Source organism: Nomascus leucogenys, chromosome 9 (assembly GCF_006542625.1).
Source record: "Nomascus leucogenys isolate Asia chromosome 9, Asia_NLE_v1, whole genome shotgun sequence".
In the NCBI taxonomy this organism is placed as follows: Eukaryota; Metazoa; Chordata; class Mammalia; order Primates; family Hylobatidae; genus Nomascus; species Nomascus leucogenys.
In genome coordinates, this window is record NC_044389.1 from 4,728,999 (window position 1) to 4,747,911 (window position 18,913).

Genomic DNA, 18,913 nt, shown 5'->3' on the forward strand with positions numbered 1-18,913 from the left:
GGGCTCATCCAATAGCAAGATGCGATGGAAACTGACTTGCTATGTTTGGCCAGGCTGTGTCAAGAAACCCAGGCAGAAGAAAACAAGGAAACTCTTTGTACTTCATGTTTATATTAATGATTGTTGTTCAGCCCAGAAGTGGAATCTTGTCCCTTCCTTTTCACTCGGAATTCCCAACTATAGCTGAGCTGGTGGCAAATTTCTAAGAAAACATTTTAGCCATGAAACAAAAGTGTTATTCTTTAGGAAAAGGAAATCACCTTGGGTTTTGTAAGGGGCAGAATAACTGCACTGAATTCTAGATGTTCATTTTTATTTGTGTTGGATGGGAGTAATCTTTCTAGCCTATACTTTTCAACTCAATGTCTATTTAGTCAACCTCTTGGAGAACTGAGCACTGCCCTGGCAGAACATTATAGGGTGGGTGGAATGCACAGAAAGCCACGAGCCCTTGCTTTGCAGCTGGTACAACATAACTGGTGTTAGACAGGCTGACAGCAGCCAGGCAGTCATGCATCGAGGGAGTTTGGAAGGTAAAAGAAAAGCATGTAAGGTTAAGCAAGGAAAGAGAGTTCTGCACTTTTGTCTTTTGGTCTGAGAAGGCATCTTCTTAGCATCTGTGTAGAGGAGTCAGTAATTTTCTATTCAAAAGACATGGAATCCATTATCTAAGGTTTCACAGCAGTTTTTAATTTAGTAACCTCCTCTTCCTTCTCTCCTTCCCCTCTTCCTAAGCCATGTTATATTTTCTTTGCACAAATTTTCATGAGCTCTGCCTTCATCAAGGGAATTGTAATGAGAACCCTCAAAAAAAGGGTTATCAACTTGGAGGCTGAGTATGAAAAGAATACATTTTCAAGTAACTTTTGCTTGATGTCTCAATTTGTAATTCAGTTTTTTAAAAATAAATAAATAAACCTAGAAGGATTGAAGCACTTTGTTTGGTAGAAATGAGCAATGCAAAAATTATAGTGAATCAGAGTATTTTATCATCAGTAGAGTGCCTTGATCAACCTAACATGAAGGTAATTCATAACTACAAATGGTTCCTTTTAATGAGATTAATTGTGTTGCTATTTGGGGGGTGGAAGCTGCAGCATCTGAAATTCAGGATAGGTAATGATGGTAAACATTACTGAAGAAACAATTATCCTGGAGGATTTGTCAGGGCATTTCATTTCTATCACTTTACAGAAGCAATCATTTCATTAGGAATTTTTATCACTAATCTGATTTTTAAAAAATGAATCCTTTAGAAAAAGATGAATTAAAAGTGCTTTCATAGAAGAAGGCGTGGACTCAAATGGCTTTAAAAAAAATGAGTTCCTAAGTTGTAACTCATTGAGGCGAAGGCAAGGTGAAATATGTAAATAAATTAGGCTGAGGAGCGAGTAGCAGTGGTCCAGGCCTTGAAGAGATTTAAGCCAGACCTTCAAAAGGCTGGATGCCACTTCTCTATTGTACTTGACAGTGCCTGAGGCAAATACTATTCCTGCTCAGGAACTACGGCCATCATTTCCCCCTTCTCTTTCCTCCTGTTTCTCTTCCCGCAAGGTGGAAGAACAGTCTGGTAATTGACATTTGTGGCTTTGGAAGACGTGCTGTATTCTGCAGTCCATGCACTGAATGCCTGGACCCATTAGAGATCTTCCGGGAGTTCCAAGGGTTGCTGACCCTCCTTTAAATGACTTCGAAAGAGCAGGCTGCAGCTCTAGGCCTGCCAAACAGTGGCACTGCAGCAGGTGTAGCCGCTAGGTGTGGGTCAGTGCTGGTGTTTTTCTTTTGGATTCCTGTTAGCAGGGAAGTCTATTTGAGCTTCGGTAGTTGTGTGCAGAAGGAATATTAGGATTGGGTTAACCCAGATAAGTTTTTGCATGGATAAAGGGATGCTTTATTATTTAGTTTTTAAAAAATCGTTTATTTCCATAGGTTTTGGTGGAACAGGTTGTATTTGGTTACATGAGTAAGTTCTTCAGTGGTGATTTGTGGGATTTTGGTGCACCCATCACATGACCAGTATGCACTGAATTCAGTTTATAGTCTTCTATCTGTCACCCTCCTTCCATCCTTTCCCTCTAGTCCCCAAAGTACATTGTATCATTTGTAGGCCTTTGCATCCTCATAGCTTATCTCCCATTTATGAGTGAGAGCATACAATATTTGGTTTTCCATTGCTGAGTTACTTCACTTAGAATCATAGTTTCCAATTCCAACCAGATTGCTGCAAATGCCTTTAATTTGTTCTTTTTTATGGCCGAGTAGTATGCCGTCATACTATATACCATATTTTATACCATATATACCATATATACCATACTATATACCATAGTGTCTTTATGCACTCATTGATTGATGGGCATTTGGGCTGGTTCCATATTTTTACAATTGCAAATTGTGCTGCTATAAACATGCACATGCAAGTATCTTTTTTGTATAACGCCTTCTTTTCCTCTGGGTAGATACCCAGTAGTGGGATTGCTGGATCAAATGGTAGTTCTACTTTTAGTTCTTTAAGGAATCTACACACTGTTTTCCTTAATGGTTGTACTAGTTTGCATTCCCACCAGCAGTGTAGAAGTGGATGCTTTATCAAAGACTTGCTTGTATCTTCCCTAGTATACAGCCTCCTAACACATCCTCTAGGGAGCAAGCACCTGCTTTAAGCACTGGGGTATAACTTTTCCATGGAAGACTGGGAGGCCTGTGCAGAAAGTGGGGACAAATTAATGAGTTGGAGATTAAATAACCAGCTTTCTGTACAACATGCTGAGGGGCTATTAACTTATTTTTCTTTTTTTAAAACTCTTACAACGAAATAAATATATGTCTATTTTATAATATTGAAGAAATGACGATAAGCAAAACTGAGCAAGTAAGAGTGAACTGAACACTTTTCACCTGAAGATGACTACTGTTAATATGCCAGGATCGTCCTTCTGCGCTCTTTTCTTTGCTTATACATCTACACACACAGCAAACACAGATTTACCAAATGTGATAGTTTTATTATAACTATTGTCATTTTTAATGATTGCATAGCAGTTCTTTTAAAGATGGTACCAACGTTTTTTAAGCAAGATTTTATTGCCAGACATCTCAATTGTTTCTGGATTTCTCCTAGTGTAAACCACATTGTCCCGAACACTTTTGTAAATAATTATGCATATACATCCATGACCATTTTCTCAGCATAAATTCCTAAGGAAAATTGAGAACTTCTGATACATATTGCCAAATTGCCACCCTGAAGAGTTTATGAATTCAAAACATGTTTACTAACTGAGCAGTCAGTTTATGTCCAGGGTTGGCTATTAAATGGGGACATCCAGCTGTGAAGAAGGAAACACAATGTCCTCATAGCAATCGCCATTAAATATGTAAACACAGCAGGTTTGAATGTCACACAAGGGGAAGACCAGGAGCCACTGGAGATCCTGGGGGAAGAACCACTTCAGAGTCCCCCAGCAGCATGTGGACGGGCCTGTGTCCCGGGGTCCTTGCCAGTACCTTCCACTATTGTTTTGCTGCATTTTATATCGAAGTAAATAAAAATGAGATACTGGACTGCATATTTATACATGCGTACAGCCCAAGCAAAAGGCACAATATACCCTTTTATGATCTCTGTCCTACTTTGGAATCTGTCTTAAGAGATCTCGTTCAGAGATTTAAATTTAATCAACGGAATCAAACCTGGTGAGGAGACAGCTTCTCAGGCTACAAGGCTGGCTGGTGCTGTCTTCTCTCAACACTGTGAGGGGGCCTGGTTTCCTTCTGGACCGAATTACTCACTTGCACATCTGTGGGGGGATCATCCTTCTTTTGATCTCTTCTCTCTGGGAACATAATGAATTCATTGTATTTTATTTTTTCTCTTTCTCCTCCTCCTCCCCCGCACCTCCCACTTTTCCCGTCCCCCCTCCCCCACTCCTCAAAGTATCTGTTTCTTTTTCTACATCATGAGCAAGTTGATGGGGGGTGACCCATACTCGAGTTTCTGGGTTCAGTAAATGCTCAGTAGATTGTTGATTAATTTACCGAGTGCCTGAATGATGTCACCCGACCCTTTTACTGCTACCTGGAATCATTAGCGGCATTAGTTAGGACTCTGGGTTTACAATATAGAATGCAAACTTGCTTAAAGGGGCTATTTTTGGTCGTATAAATAATAAGCCGATCTATTTAAATTTCCTTAAGTCCTTATTGCCATTAAACTCTTCCTTTATTGTCACCTTTGATGTAAGGGAAAGACTGTCACTGCATTAGCAGTATAACAGCCTTGAATGTCAGGTTAGGGATGAGGGCTTAGGGTTTTATGTAAGGAAAGCCCCAAATGGTAGAGAGGTGGAGAAGCCACTCATTCCTGCTGCAGGCTGATGGTAGGAAGGAGCGAAGGGACTGAGTGGGGAGGAGGAAACTCCCATGCACAGGCCTGAGAGGGGTGGGTGTGTTAGGCAGGTTGAGGAAAGTGCTGAGGATGATGATTTTCTGTCTGATACCACATGAGGCTGCAGGGGCTGCAGGGAGACCCCCCTGGTTCAGAAGGTCTCAGGGAGAATGTAGCAAAGGCTCAGTGTTCAGCAAGAGCTTGGGGAGGCCTTGGCAGTGCAAGGTGGGGGTCACCGGGGTGCACGCAGAGAGAGGCTGGTGCATGGGTTACACACTGCTGCATGGGGCTGCAGGGCCTGCAGCTGTGACTTTTGCAGAATAAGCAGTGATCAGGCAGACCAAGGACACCCTGCCAGAAGCCAGAGGAGCTCTGGAACTCCAGGAACCTCTGTACTCCAGAGCCACATGGCCATGAGAGTTCACTTTCCACTGTTCAACCCAATATAGGAGAAATTGAGCAATTATCCCGGATTAGAGAAAACCAAGTACGTATTCTCCCCACTAAAACCATATAAAATTTACATTTTCTTTGTATTTGAGTTGTAGCACGAACAATATTGCAACTCTGTTAGGCTAGTTTATACATAAAGGGGAATTTACTGATTCACAGAATCCAAAAGGTTGTAGAGGGTGTAGCGGTTGTAAGTTATGAGAAGGTGCAGGCTCACCTGGAGGCAGGGGCTCTGCTTTCTGTCTTCACTAACCTCTGCTTCATGCTGCATCTCAGCTTCTTTCTTTCTCATTACTGACCAGTTCCTTCATCTGGGGAAATTTTATACTCTATATTTCAACCATTAGAGGAAGAGAGACTTCCCTCAAGTTTATTTGTTTGTTTTGGCCTCAAGTTCAAACTCTCAGGGAATGATTATATTGGCCGTGTTGCAGTCAGGTGTCTTACTCTTGCACATCTGTGAGAAGATCATCCGTGTTTTGATCATTCTTCTCTCTGGGAACATAATGAATTCATTGTGTTTCGTTTTTTGTCCTTCTCCTTCCTCTCCTCCCCCTCCCCGACCCTCATCCTCAATGTATCTCTTTCTTTTCCTGTATCATGAACAACTTGATGAGGGGTGACCCATACTTTAGTTCCTGGGTTCAGTAAATGTTCAGAACAATCAGTTGTAGCCTGGGGATGGAATTTGCCACAACTCCTTCCCTCTTGGGTCAATTGCCTACTCCTGAACCAACAAACTATGGTCAGTGTGGTCAGGGGTTTAGGGATACAAGGTGGTTCATGGTGTCCATGTGACTGAGGGAGAGTTCCCAAGAGAAAGGTTGAGTGAGGGTATCTCAGTCAGTCTGGACTGCCATAACAGATTACCATACATTGGGCAGCTTAAACAACAAACATTTATTTCTCACAGTTCTAAAGGATAGGAAGTCGTAGATAAGGGTGCTGGTAGGTTCTGGTGAGGGCCTTCTTCCTGGTTTGCAGATAGTCATCTTCTTGCTATATCCTCATGTGTCAAGGGGAGAGAGAGAGAGAGAACTCTTCTCTTCTAAGTGTACTAATCCCATAATCAGGGTTCCATCCCTGTGACCTAATCACCTCAAAAAGGCCCACCTCCAAGTACCATTGCAATAGGGATTAGGGATTCAACATATGAATTTTAGGGAGACACAAACATTCAGTTAATAGCATTTGGTGATGTTAAAAGCAAGTCCCAGTAATATACAACATGACATCAATCCTCTGCCAGGACATTCAGGACGCCCCAGGACATTCGGGTTTCTTAGGATTGTAGGGGAGGAAAAGGTTTATGGCTGAGGTTGCTATAACAAAAGGCAGATTAACAAAATGAAACCATACAAATTTATTTTACTATTTTATTTTTATTTTTTGAGATGGAGATTCGTTCTTGTTGTCCAGGCTGGAGTGCAATGGCGAGATCTCGGCTCACTGCAACCTCCACCTCCCATGTTCAAGCGATTCTCCTGCCTCAGCTTCCTGAGTAGCTACAGGCATGTGCCACGACATCCGGCTAATTTTGTATTTTTAGTAGAGATGAGGTTTCTCCATGTTGGTCAGGCTTGTCTTTAACTCCCGACCTCAGGTGATCTGCCCGCCTCAGCCTCCCAAAGTGCCGGGATTACAGGCGTGAGCCACTGTGCCTGGCCACAAATTTATTTTTTATGATTTTATGTGACATGGGAGCCTTCATAAAGAAATGAAGACCCAAAGAAACAGGTCAACTTGTGTATTTTCATGCGTAGGCTTGCTGAAGAGTGGTCAGTCATGGAGAAGTATGATTGGAGGAGAAAAGAATATGATCTAATAGTAAAAGCCAGGGGAATCTTAGCAAGCCCTGTTTTTTCTGATTCTTCTTGGTGTCTGTGTGTCTTTGGCTCCTTTCCCTTGGGTATAGGGAGGGCTTCTCTTGAATGAGAGTCTTATGACCTTCCTTAGGGAAGAAGGACGAAGGGATGGTAGGAAGGGCCTTCCTGCTTCTGTTTTCTCAAGTGCTGATGCGCCATCTTTTTGGGTAACGTGTTTTAAATCCTATCAGGAGTGACGGAATGGTGAGTGGCTTACTCAGAGAAGTCCACAGTAATCCTACCAGTCTCCAAGATGGCCCCAATGGTACTTCACACATGTAGTTTTATGCCAGGCTGAATCCAAGCTGGTGTGTGTGATTAATCGAAATCGAGCACAGTTGAGCTGGTGGCAGGTGGCTTCCAGGGCAGGTCTTACGGGGCTTTGTGGTTTCCATTTGCTTTTACAGGTCCCTTACTCTTGTTGTGAGCACAGTCAAGCAGCCCTGCGAGGGGCTTATGTGGAGAGGAATCTTGGCCTTCTACTGACAGCCAGTAGCCCCTTGCCAGTCATGCGAGTGGGCCATCTTGGAGCAGACCCTCTGATTAAGGCTTCAGTTAATTGCAGCTTTGGCTAACACCTGACTGCAATTTCATGAACAGCTTTTTCAAGCCAAACTACCCAGCCAAGTAGCTCCCAAATTCCTGACCCAGAGAAACAAGTTGTCAAAGATGAGAAATATTTACTGTTGTTTTAAGCTTCTAAGTTTTGGGTAATTTATTATGCATGGTTAAATTAATTTTTGTACATTCCCAAATCAGGCGAGTCAGGGTAAACTTTCTCATCCTTAAGTAGCCATGCATAGTGCCCATCTAATGTGACTCAAATAGAGAGGAAATGGGCAGAAACTTCTACATTCTTTTCTTTGGATCCCACAGGTATTCTTTTAAAAAGATAAAGAAGAAAGAATACAGGAAACAAAGAACCTCTGATGTGTATTTTACCTAGTTTGCTAATATCACTGGAACTCTAAGAAAGGAAATGTCATAGCATAGCACATTGAAGAAAAAAAAGACACTAAAAAAGTATTCAGAATATCTGAATTTTCATCCCAACTCTCGGCCAAGTCATTAAGCTTTTTCTGCTCCAACCTTCCTGGGTTACTAAAGGATCACATGAGATAATGAACACGGAAGCTCTCTAAAACTTTTAACACCTTGCAAATATCACATCGTCATTGTTAGAATCATGAGGACAAAGGGTGTGAATGTGGGTTAGAATTGGAAACTGGGAGGAAGAAATAAAAGAAAACCTGTTCATTTCCTTCTCTAATAAAAATAATAAGTTTCCTGATAATAGAAAAATACTTTTAGTCAATGTTGAATATTACCTTAATATTGTTTGGGAACATTTCTGTGTGTAGGAAACCTTGAAATAAGATCTCCATTCGGCCCATGAATTACAGAGTTGCTAATAAGCAGATTCCTAATAATTCTGTCTCTAGGCATTCTCCTGACATCCCACAGCTGTATGATTGCAGGGGGATCTGAGAGTTGCAGCTCCCGCTAGGGCTGTGCCACCCACTGATCTATAACCTGCTGGAAGGTGTTATCTGTATCAGTCTTCTCATAGAGACTCCATACCTCAGCAGGTATATTTCATGAGTGAAGGTATAACTGATGAATCTTCTAATTTTATAGTCTGAAATGGGATGATAAAATGCTAGATTTATAGATGTTGTTTCATTGTGTACAACACTCACGTTTCTTATTCCCATCTGGTGTGAAGAAAAGAAATTTGCTTTCCCTTTATCATGTCATGCTGTTAAATGTACGTTGCTTAAGATCTTGAGGAGTGGAACCATAGCTATCCACCAGCATAAAAGACGTGGTGCTGTGGGCGATACTTTAATGCATGCAGAGCTTAACCAAAGGCATTTTATTGCCATTGCAGTTATTTTTTATTTTGGAAGGGGAAGATAACCTTTATGTCCCGGTTTATTAACAAAACCTGCCCTCAAATTAGGATGAGCTGTTTTAGATATGCAGTTGTCTGTTGATTCTTCCCCAAATTTCATGCTACTAAATGTGCAGACTGCTCCATTGTTGTAGAGCATTAGAAATTCTGCCCAAGGAGTGCATTTTCAATTGTAGCTTTATCAGATGACCTTCCTATGGCCATGCAAAATGGCTTCTTACAGATGTTAAGGCACTGAAAATAGAAGCTTCTCTCTTCTAAAACCAGAACCAAAAGTTCCTGCCTGTACCTGATAGAGGCTGCCCTTTCTGATTTTCCAAATCCCATATAAAGAACATGTCCCCATGTATGCTCTTATATTGAGCATGCTCCCATTAATGTGTCACTTCTCTTATGGAAGAGCAATTAGGCATTCATCTCGTTAAGATAGAAGAGAAACATAAAAATATGAGCGTCACAAAGGAGATGAGAGAGTAAAAATACAAGAAAAAGAATGTGTCTGTGTTATTCAAAATCATGACATTCAAATAATACTAGTCTTTATATAAGGCCTTGGGGAAAAAAAAGGAGGAGAAGGCAATGCAAAAGGAATTTCTAAAAGAAATTTGTGAAGGAGTGATATCTATCACAGAGCAGATCCTCTTTTAAGGATTGGCAAACATAAATATTTAAATAGGCAAAAACTTAATTACTCATTTTTTTTTATTTTTTATGTTTTTTTCTGAGACAGAGTCTCTCACTGTCACCCAGGCTGGAGTGCAGTGGCACAGTCTTGGCTCATTGCATCCTCCAGCTCCCACGTTCAAGTGATTCTCCTGCCTCAGCCTCTTGAGCTGCTGGGATTACAGCCCACCACCACACCTGGCTATTTTTTATTTTTGTATTTTCAGTACAGATGGGGTTTCAGCATGTTGGCCAGGCTGGTCTCAAACTCCTGACCTCAAGTATCCACCCACCTTGGCCTCTCAAAGTGTTGGGATTACAGGAATGAGCCACCACGCCCAGCCCATCTTATTTTTAATACACCACGAAATATGTTCTTTGTATCTATGTATATATATGTTTATGTATTATGATAAATAATGTCTTCATTACAGAAAGAAATTGAAGTGCCTGTTTCTTAATTACATTAAGAAAGAATCTGGTTTCCCTTGAATATTGGTGTATATTTCCCTTGAATATTGGTGTATATTTACCTTCGACCAAAAATATTTACCTCTTAATTACAAAAGACTTTTGAAAGATCTCAAAGTGATGATAGGAAGAGGAAAATAAATGTGTAGGAGAGAGATGTAAGGAAGAAGAATAATAATGGCTAAGGCTGGCAGTTATTCAGCACTTATTTTGTGCCGGGCACATTTATGTATTTATGCGTTATCTCATTTAATACAAATGGTCTTATTTCAATGTCACTACTGTTTTCACAGGGTTCCAATTGGATAGACAGAGAAACAGACACTCGTGATTAAGATGCTTGATGAATAATGATAAAATGAACTGGGTGAAATGATAGTGACTTGGGAGACAGAGGGGACTGCAGGGTCAGAGGAGGCTTCTTTTGGGAGGTGACATTTGGAGAGAGTGACTGGGGAGAGAATGGCATGAAATGGGGTTGGGCTGGACATTGAATAAGTAGCCTGCCTCTTCCTTAGATGGTGAACATCTTTCCATCTATAAAAGCAAGGCTATGCATTTTACTGGCTGCATAATGTTCTACTTAATAGTTGTGACATGACTTCTTATCTCTTATTTTTGAGCACTTAATTCCATGTTTTGCTGCTATAAACAGTGCTATAGGGAACTGCCATGTTCACACATCCTGAGCCCTCTGGATTATTTCCCTTAGACAAATCCCCAGAAGTAAGATTTTGGAGTCAAAGCACACAGGCCTTTACCATTTTACCCCACAATTCTATACAGCCCTATGTGACTTGCCATGGCAGTGGCAGGACTGAAACCCAAGGCTGTTTGACACAAGCCAAGGTTCCGACCACTAGAAGCCTCCTGTAATCCCATCGGGAACCCCTCCACTTTACCTTTAAAGAGAAGCCCCTTCTCTTTACCTTTAAATATTTGCCAACCTAGAAATTTAGGAATTTTACAAGCTCTTATCAGTTCTCTTTCCACATGTTCAATACTGAAGTTATTATCTTCTTCAACAACCAAAAATAAAAAAAAAATCCCACCTCCTGTTTTGTATTCTTGTTTATTTCATTGTTATCACCATCCTCCTGGTCACTGAGACTGGGGATCTTACTGGATTGTCCCCCTTTTTCTGTTTTCTTTTCTTTCTTTCTTTCTTGCTTTTTTTTTTTTTTTTTTGAGACAGAGTCTTGCTCTGTCACCTAGGCTGGAGTGCAGTGTCACGATCTCGGCTCACTGCAACCTCTGCCTCCCAGGTTCAAGCAATTCTCCTGCCTCAGCCTCCCAAGTAGCTGCCATTACAGGCACACACCACCACACCCAGCTACTTTTTGTATTTTTAATAGAGACGGAGTTTCACTATGTTGGTCAGGCTGGTCTCGAACTCCTGACCTGAGGTGATCCTCCTGCCTTGGCCTCCCAAAGTGCTGGGATTATACACGTGAGCCACTGCGCCTGGCCTGTCCCCTCCTTTTCACCAACCACATCCCATCAGCCATCACATCTTTTCCACTCTACCTCCTCTTTCTGGGATCTGACCCTCCCCTCCAGCTGCACCACCACCCACTCCCTGCTGGTCCTTTCCTCTTTCATATATTCTACCTTCAATGTTTCTTGGAGTCTAGTATTGCCACCCTTCACAGTGGCTCTGAGGGATCTTTGTAAGAGGAAATATATGGAAAAGATCATGTGAAATCCCAGGTTAAACTCTTGGCATGCTCCTTGCTACCACAATCTGTACACTATCAAGAGGACAATGCCGTCACGTGGTGTGCGGGTCCCCCACAATCTGGCCCATCTGCCTTCAACCTCCCTGTCTCACTCCTTCCATGACAACCCCTGCAGTACTGCCAGTCCCCAGGGGGTCTAGGCTGTGCTTGTTTTCTGATTTTGCTCTGCCTGGTGCGTCTTTCCTTCTTTAAGATGTGTCTTATTTTCTCCTGTGTGATGTCTTCACTAGCCTCCAGGGTCATTGCCTGGCACCTTGCCCTGTATTAGTCAGTTCTTGCATTGCTATAAAATAATACCTGAGACTGGGTAATTTATAAAGGAAAGGGGTTTAATTGGCTCACAGTTCTGCAGGCTGTACAGGAAGCATGGTAGCATCTGCTTGTGGGAGGCCTCATGGAGGAAGACAAAGCGGGAGCAGGCATCTTGCATGGCAGGAGCAGGACCAAGAGAGAGCAAGGTGGTGGGAGGTACCACACATTTCGAAACAACCGAATCTCACAAGAACTCACTATCGCGACTACAGCACCAAGTGGGGACGGTGCTAAACCATGAGAAACTGGCCCCGTGATCCAGTCACCTCTGGCCCCACCTCGCACATTGGGGATTATAATTTGAGATGGGATTTGGGTGGGGACACAGATCCAAGCCATCTCACCCCCTTCATGCCTCGTGCACAGCACCATCAGAGCAACATGAGAGAAATTTTCTTTCTTGGAGGCCAAATGGCAAACCTGAGTCTGAGTGGTGTACAGAAGAAATACATTGGAATTCTCTTAGTAAATGTATCAGGTGGGGGTAACAAAAGTACCTGCAGTATGAGGTGGTTGTGACAGAATGCATGTAAAGCCCTTAGATCCATGCCTGGCTCACCACAAGCACTCCGTTTGTGCTAATTATTGTGGTTGTCATTGTTATTATCCATTCAAAAAGCATTTCTGGTCCAATGGATATTGTAATAAGAGAAAAGCACAAATTTACAGTGAGCTAATGAGTGAGTAACAAAAAGATGCAGAATAAAAGGAGGGCTGTTTCTTTCCCAAAGGATATCAAATGGTGCTGCTGTGCCTTAATATAGAAATGATATTTAGGTGTCGGAGATGATAGAATAATAATAATTATCCTTATTGTGATGATGATGATAGTAATAATAATAATAATAAGCCTGATAGTTATTCAGTGCTTCCTTTGTACAACGCTTTATCAGACTAAGTACTTTGTATGAATTATTTCATTTAATTTCCACAAAACCTCTCAGGGCAAGCATTTTTATCTCCTTTTGACAGACAAAAACCTTTGAAACAGAGGAAGGTCAATTTCCTTGCCCAAGCTTCTACAGTTGGAAAATTGTGGGACCAGGGTTTGAACAAGGTGTAATTCATTGTGATTTCACTAAGACCTGGACACGCCTATGCTTGATCTTGGATTTAACCCTCTGTTGGAACTTTATCCTCAGTTTGCCTGTGCAAAGATCCTCCCCTTTGAAGGCTGACAAAAGACACCCTCAACTCACATCTCCTAGTTGATGAGAATCAGAAATCGTCTCCTGCGTGATCATCCATGTGCAAATTGAAAAATGCTTTCGAATATGATAGCGACAAATAAAGAACTTGCCAGAATTCAAAGATCAGCTGCCTGTGGGCTTTAAAATTCCTTTGTGATTTGGGACCCTATATTTGCTTTGGAGTGGACTTGTGTAGGTAGAGGGGGAAGATGTGGAAGTGTCCTCTTTGCAGGCTTTGCATTCAGTAGGTGCTGAGTAAAGGAAAAATGGGGAGTGAAGCTTATATTTTAGAGGTGTTATTCAGTAGCATTAAAAAGACCCAGGACATTGGGAACACCATGTTGATGCTTAATAATATGTCTACATGTTAATATATTATTAAGACTTTATAGTCTATTTCCAAAAGACTATAAAGTGTGCTATAGTGGAAACAGAGTAAAAAGGAAAAAAAAACTTACATATTGCAATGTCAGTTTTCACTCTTCTCTATACTCATTAACTTTTTCTATTATTAATGAACCGAGTAATTGATAATGCAGCTTCTACAATTTGTATGCCTATCACAGACATGCTTGGGAAATATATCTGCTCTCTACTGTCTATCATTGGAAAGTCAAGTTTCCCCAATAAATTGTCCTTGGACACATATCGGTTCTTCAGAATTGTGGAATCTCATCTCTCTTCAAATCTCACTCGAATAATGTTCCCACAGTTGGATTAGCATGGAACCCCACAGCTGGTCAGTGAGGATATGTGTGCTTAAAAGGAGCTTTTAATTTTGACCTTGAAGTCAAAATAATAATGTCATTTCATTTAGATAATTTAGATCTCTTTTGCTGAATCCATCCAAGATCTTTTTATTCGCTAGAGTCCCTGAGTAACTGGAGACCAGTGTTTAATGAGAGTGGAGATGGAGTGAGGTGCTGGCATTGGTAACAGGTGCATAAACAACTGTCTGCTATAGCAGAAGGAGTTAATTCGTTTGGAAAGTGTGAATGAGGTGCTGGGCATTTGGACTTTTCTATTTTTTGGTTCTTGCAAATAATGCTGCTTTATACATTCCTTACATTTCTTTTGGTAGATATTTTTGTTGGGTTTATACCTACAAGTAGAATTACTAGGTCATAGAGCAGGTATATGCTGAGCTTTAGAAGATACTGCCAAACAGTTTTCTAAATTCCTTGTACCCATTTAAATGCACCAATGATGATTCCGGTTGTTTCTCATCCTTGCAACACTTGGTATTTTCTTTTTCGCTTTTGCCATTTGCCATTAATTTTGCCAGTGCTTTTATCTTATTGTTTTAATTGCTATTTCATCGATAACTAGTGAGGTTGCTCACCTTTTCAAATGCTTACCGACCACTTGGATGTCATATTTTATAAAATGTTTGAATACATCTTCTGACCATTATTGACAAATTGGGCTCTGGGTCTTTTTCTCACTGTTTTTTAGGAGCTGTTTATAGTTTGTAGATATGAATCCTTTGCCAGGCATATGGATTAAAAATAACTTTGCCCTGGGTAGGGCTTGGCTTTTTATTTTCTTAGTAACGTTTTTTGATTAACAGAAGTTCCCAATTTTATGTAATAGAATTTATTGATTTTTTGTTTGCAATCTACTTAGAATAAATTGTTATATATGTCATGAGATAAAAATAACATTCTTTTTTCACTTTCAGTTTTGAAGCATATTTTCTCTAGTTATAGCATTGCAGATTGGCAGTTCCCCCCACCCTGCCCCCTTTCAACACTTTAAAAATGTCATTTCGTCATCTCTTGAACAGAGTTTCAGTTGAAAAGTCAGCCATTGGTCTTATTATTGCTCTTTGAATGAACCATTCCTCACTGACTTCAGTTTTCAGCAGTTTTACTCTGATGTGCCTAGGTGTGGTTTTCTTTGTATTTATATTGCTTGACATTGGTAGAGCCTCTAGAATCTTTATGTGTCTGTGGTTTTATGTCTTTTGTCAGTTTTGCAAAATTCATAGTCTGTCTTCACATACTGCTTCTGACACATTATTTCTTTCCTCTCCTTTGGAGACTAACACTTGTCAGATTTTTTAAAATGGTGTCTTGTATATCTCTTGTAGTCTTTTCAATTATGGCCTTTTTTGTACTTGCAATTGCTTATTTCTCTCTGTGATTTCAGCTGGATATTTTCTATTGGTCCATTTCCAGTTCACTAATTCTTTCTTGTACCATGTTTAACCTGTTGTTTAACACATCCATCAATTTTTTTAATTTAGGTTATTTTATTTTTGATTTCCATAATTCCCATTTGATTCTTTTTATGCATTATAGCTATCTGGTGAAGTTCACCATCTCACCATCTGTTTACTTGAATAATAATCACAGGTATTCTAAAATCCATGTTTGATAACTCAAATTTCTGGGCACTTAACAGTGTTGTTATTGTTTTCAACCTCTGCTGGGTTTTGGTCATTTATTCTTTCTGCATATCTGGACATTTTTCTGTGGGTTCCTCCTCCCCTTAGTTTTTGGTTATTTTATTTTCTTGCATACTTAGGGTTTTTAAAAATAAGTCTTTTGTCTACTAGAAACGTATTTGTTTCCTCATCAGTGGAAATGTAAGTATGTAATTATAATCTCCACTCTGCTTCACTCAGGCTTTCTCCCTTTGTATCTGTCTGCTATTAGTCAAACACAAATTTACTTTGTCCCACAAACTCTAAGGTTACACCTCAAACTCTATGAGTTTGAACATTTCTCTTTAGCTTTGAGATGAAGTAGGTGAACTACCTCCTATTTTTCCCTAGGGGTGGAGAAGGAAAATGTCACAACACTTGAACAGCATTTTCCAATGAAATTCTCTTTTCAAGCTCAAACTCCCTTCTTGGCCTTAATAAACACCTTTATAAATAGTTTATCATCTCAGTTTGGAATGAAAGTGTAATGGCACTTATTGTCTTGGGGCCTCAGTTGAAAGAGACAAAAGTTCCCTTTTGATAACTGGTTATAATTTGTAATAATATCATCATTTTTCTTGATATAAAAACATGAATATTAATTTAAAATGCTTGATTTTTAATTGTTTAAAATTGCAATCAATCCATAAAAATTAGAAAAATTGTTGGTCTGTGTGTACCCATGAAACAGGTAGTCCACAGCTTACTGAAAGTTCGAAAAATACTGCTCTAAATTTTTTGTCGTTGGACATAATCACACAATTTACCTGCTAAGAATCAAAACTACTTAATTTTTGACCCATTGTGGTCATCTGCTTTTGGATGTATTGAATTTATGATATCCAGATGACATCAATATCTAATAGTAATAGGCAGTTAGAATTATGGGTCTAGACCTCAGAGATTAGAATATTATGAATATATAGAAGAAACTATAGAAATTACTGAGGTGCTTAGGTAAAGGATGGCGAATGAAAACAAAATGGAAGCCAGAATATGTAAGACTCAGGTGAAAGTAAGCTGATGGCCTTAGGACTTTAGTTATGATGAAGAAGACTTATTCCTCCAGGGGTTCCTTTATTCTGATGTATACAAATAACTTTATGTTTGTGTACCCTTATCATTCTGGTTGTAATCTTTAAGTCCATGTCCAAGACTTTCTAGACCTCACCCAACCCCTCTGCATGTGTGTGTGTGTGTGTGCACGTGTGTGTGTATACATTTACATATGTATGTGTGTGTATGTGTAGTTTGGCTGTGTGGCCCCACCCAAATCCCATGTCGAATTGCAGCTCCAAATGTTGGGTGGCGACCTGGTGGGAGGTGATTGGATTTCCCCCTTGCTGTTCTTGTGACAGATAGTGAATTCTCATGAGATATGGTGATTTAAAAGTTTGTAGCACTTCCCCCTTTGTGCACGCACTCTCTCTCTCTCTCTCCTGCTCTGCCATGGTAAGACGTGCTTGTGCTTGCTACCCCTTTGCCTTCTGCCATGATTGTAAGTTTCCTGAGGCCTCCTAGCCATGCTTCCTGTATAGCCTGTGGAACTGTGAGTCAATTAAAAACCTATTTTCTTCATAAATTACCCAATCTTGATAGTTCTTTGTAGCAATGTGAGAACGGACAAATACACACACACACACACACTTAAAACCAAAGAAGAGCAGAGTTGGAGTTAGTTTAAACCTATTTGTATGTGTGTATGTGCGTGTGTGTGTGCCTGTGTGTGTATGCATATGTGTACATGTGTGTGCATGTGTGTATACTTGCGTGTGTATGTGAAGTGGCAGTGTCCTGACCCTGTGGCTCCTGATAACGATGACATAGTGATAGAACAATGATGATGATTGTGGAATATAAAAGACATTTTAGCTAAACTAAGCCCTTTTTGCTTCCTGCAGAGGAAATTTCTGCATCTTCTTTTGCCCGTCACCCTTGCTGATGTCTCATGTATCTTAAACTATCATCACTTCGGCATTCTATCATGGCAACATGCCATTAGCATCCTGTTCCATAGCACTCTTGGAGCATCTTGATTGCCCTGTGAATTGACCCAGCAATTATGGCCAAATGCCTTAGGAATGGTCCTGTATATTATAAACACATCAATGTGCATGCTGATGTGCTAATGCTAAAATTACACTTTCTCGCTTTCAGTAGCTTCCAGAAAGTCACTTACAAAGAGATGCTTCCTGGTCTAAGGTGAAACTCCTCAATCACCAGTCCCTGCAACATCTGGGGCCCTGGGAGCTAGAAAGATTGGAGCCCAGAGGAATGATATCCTTGCCTTGGTCTTAGATTTTGCTAATTCTGTGAGAGACATTAGCACAACATTATTAGAATCCTCCAAGATCCTTCTACCCATTGAATTAACACTATTTATGTCAGCAGATTCCTTTAGTATAAAGGATTCTATGATAAAGGCTTTCACTTGCCGCAGATGCAGGGTGACCACTCACACGTACTTAAAGGGTTACAGTGCAGAAATAAAGAAGAGTCAAAAATCCCCATCTCCACCTTTCACTCCCCATTGATATGATGGTCCCAGCTCCCTGCAAATTGACTACTTGTCCTCTCTCTGATGACATCAGTATCACTCAAGCACTGTCAACACTTCAGTTTGGTAGTGTCTGTGGGCTAGAGTATGTCTTGGGAGTTTAAAGAAATAAGAGGTCAAATCCAAAAGGAATACTCCTTTTTGCTAGAGACTGATATATTTTGGAAAGCATGTAGGAGAGTTCACTGGAGTCTTTGCCTAGAGTTTCAGAATTTTAATAAACAATATTCCTTTTTTTTATACCACTGGTGGTATTTCTCTACTACATACTTGATTCTTGTCAGTGGTGGAAACACCCAATGGCTGTCCTAGCACTACATATGTCCATGGAGCCGGCGAGGCTGTTCAATTAATTCTGTGTTTGCAGCTTTGACAATGTTATGCAGGGAGAGACTGAATTTCTCTGGACTGTATATTTTTCTTTTTTTTAAAACAAAAGACAGTGAAAGCATGAGAGAACAAAGAGATAGATTCTGTCTCTCTTTTGTTCACACATTCATTCATCAAACATTTAATGAGTGGGTAGGCAGTATGTGAATAAGATACAGATCAGTCCACCAAAACTTCGTAGCAGAGTAAGAGAGGCCCATAAACAATGGACTTTTACATATTAGGGCAAATCTGTAGTGTGACTATTACGGTCTGCCAAAGATCGCACTTTCAGGAATACATTCTGCTTAGGAAGGCATTTGGGTCTCCCCAAAGAAGAAATTAATTTGGCTAGCCCTTGAACAATGAAACAATGAGTATAATTTGATCCAGTGGGGTTGCAAGAAAGCAAAAAAAAAAAAAAGGAATAAGTGAAGGTTTATGCATGTTTAAGGAATTGTGGACACGGATTTTGCTATACAGACTGTATGGGTGACAGAGACTTTCAGTGGGTGGAAGGTGAGAGCATGTGGCACAGATCATTAAGGACACTGAACACCATGC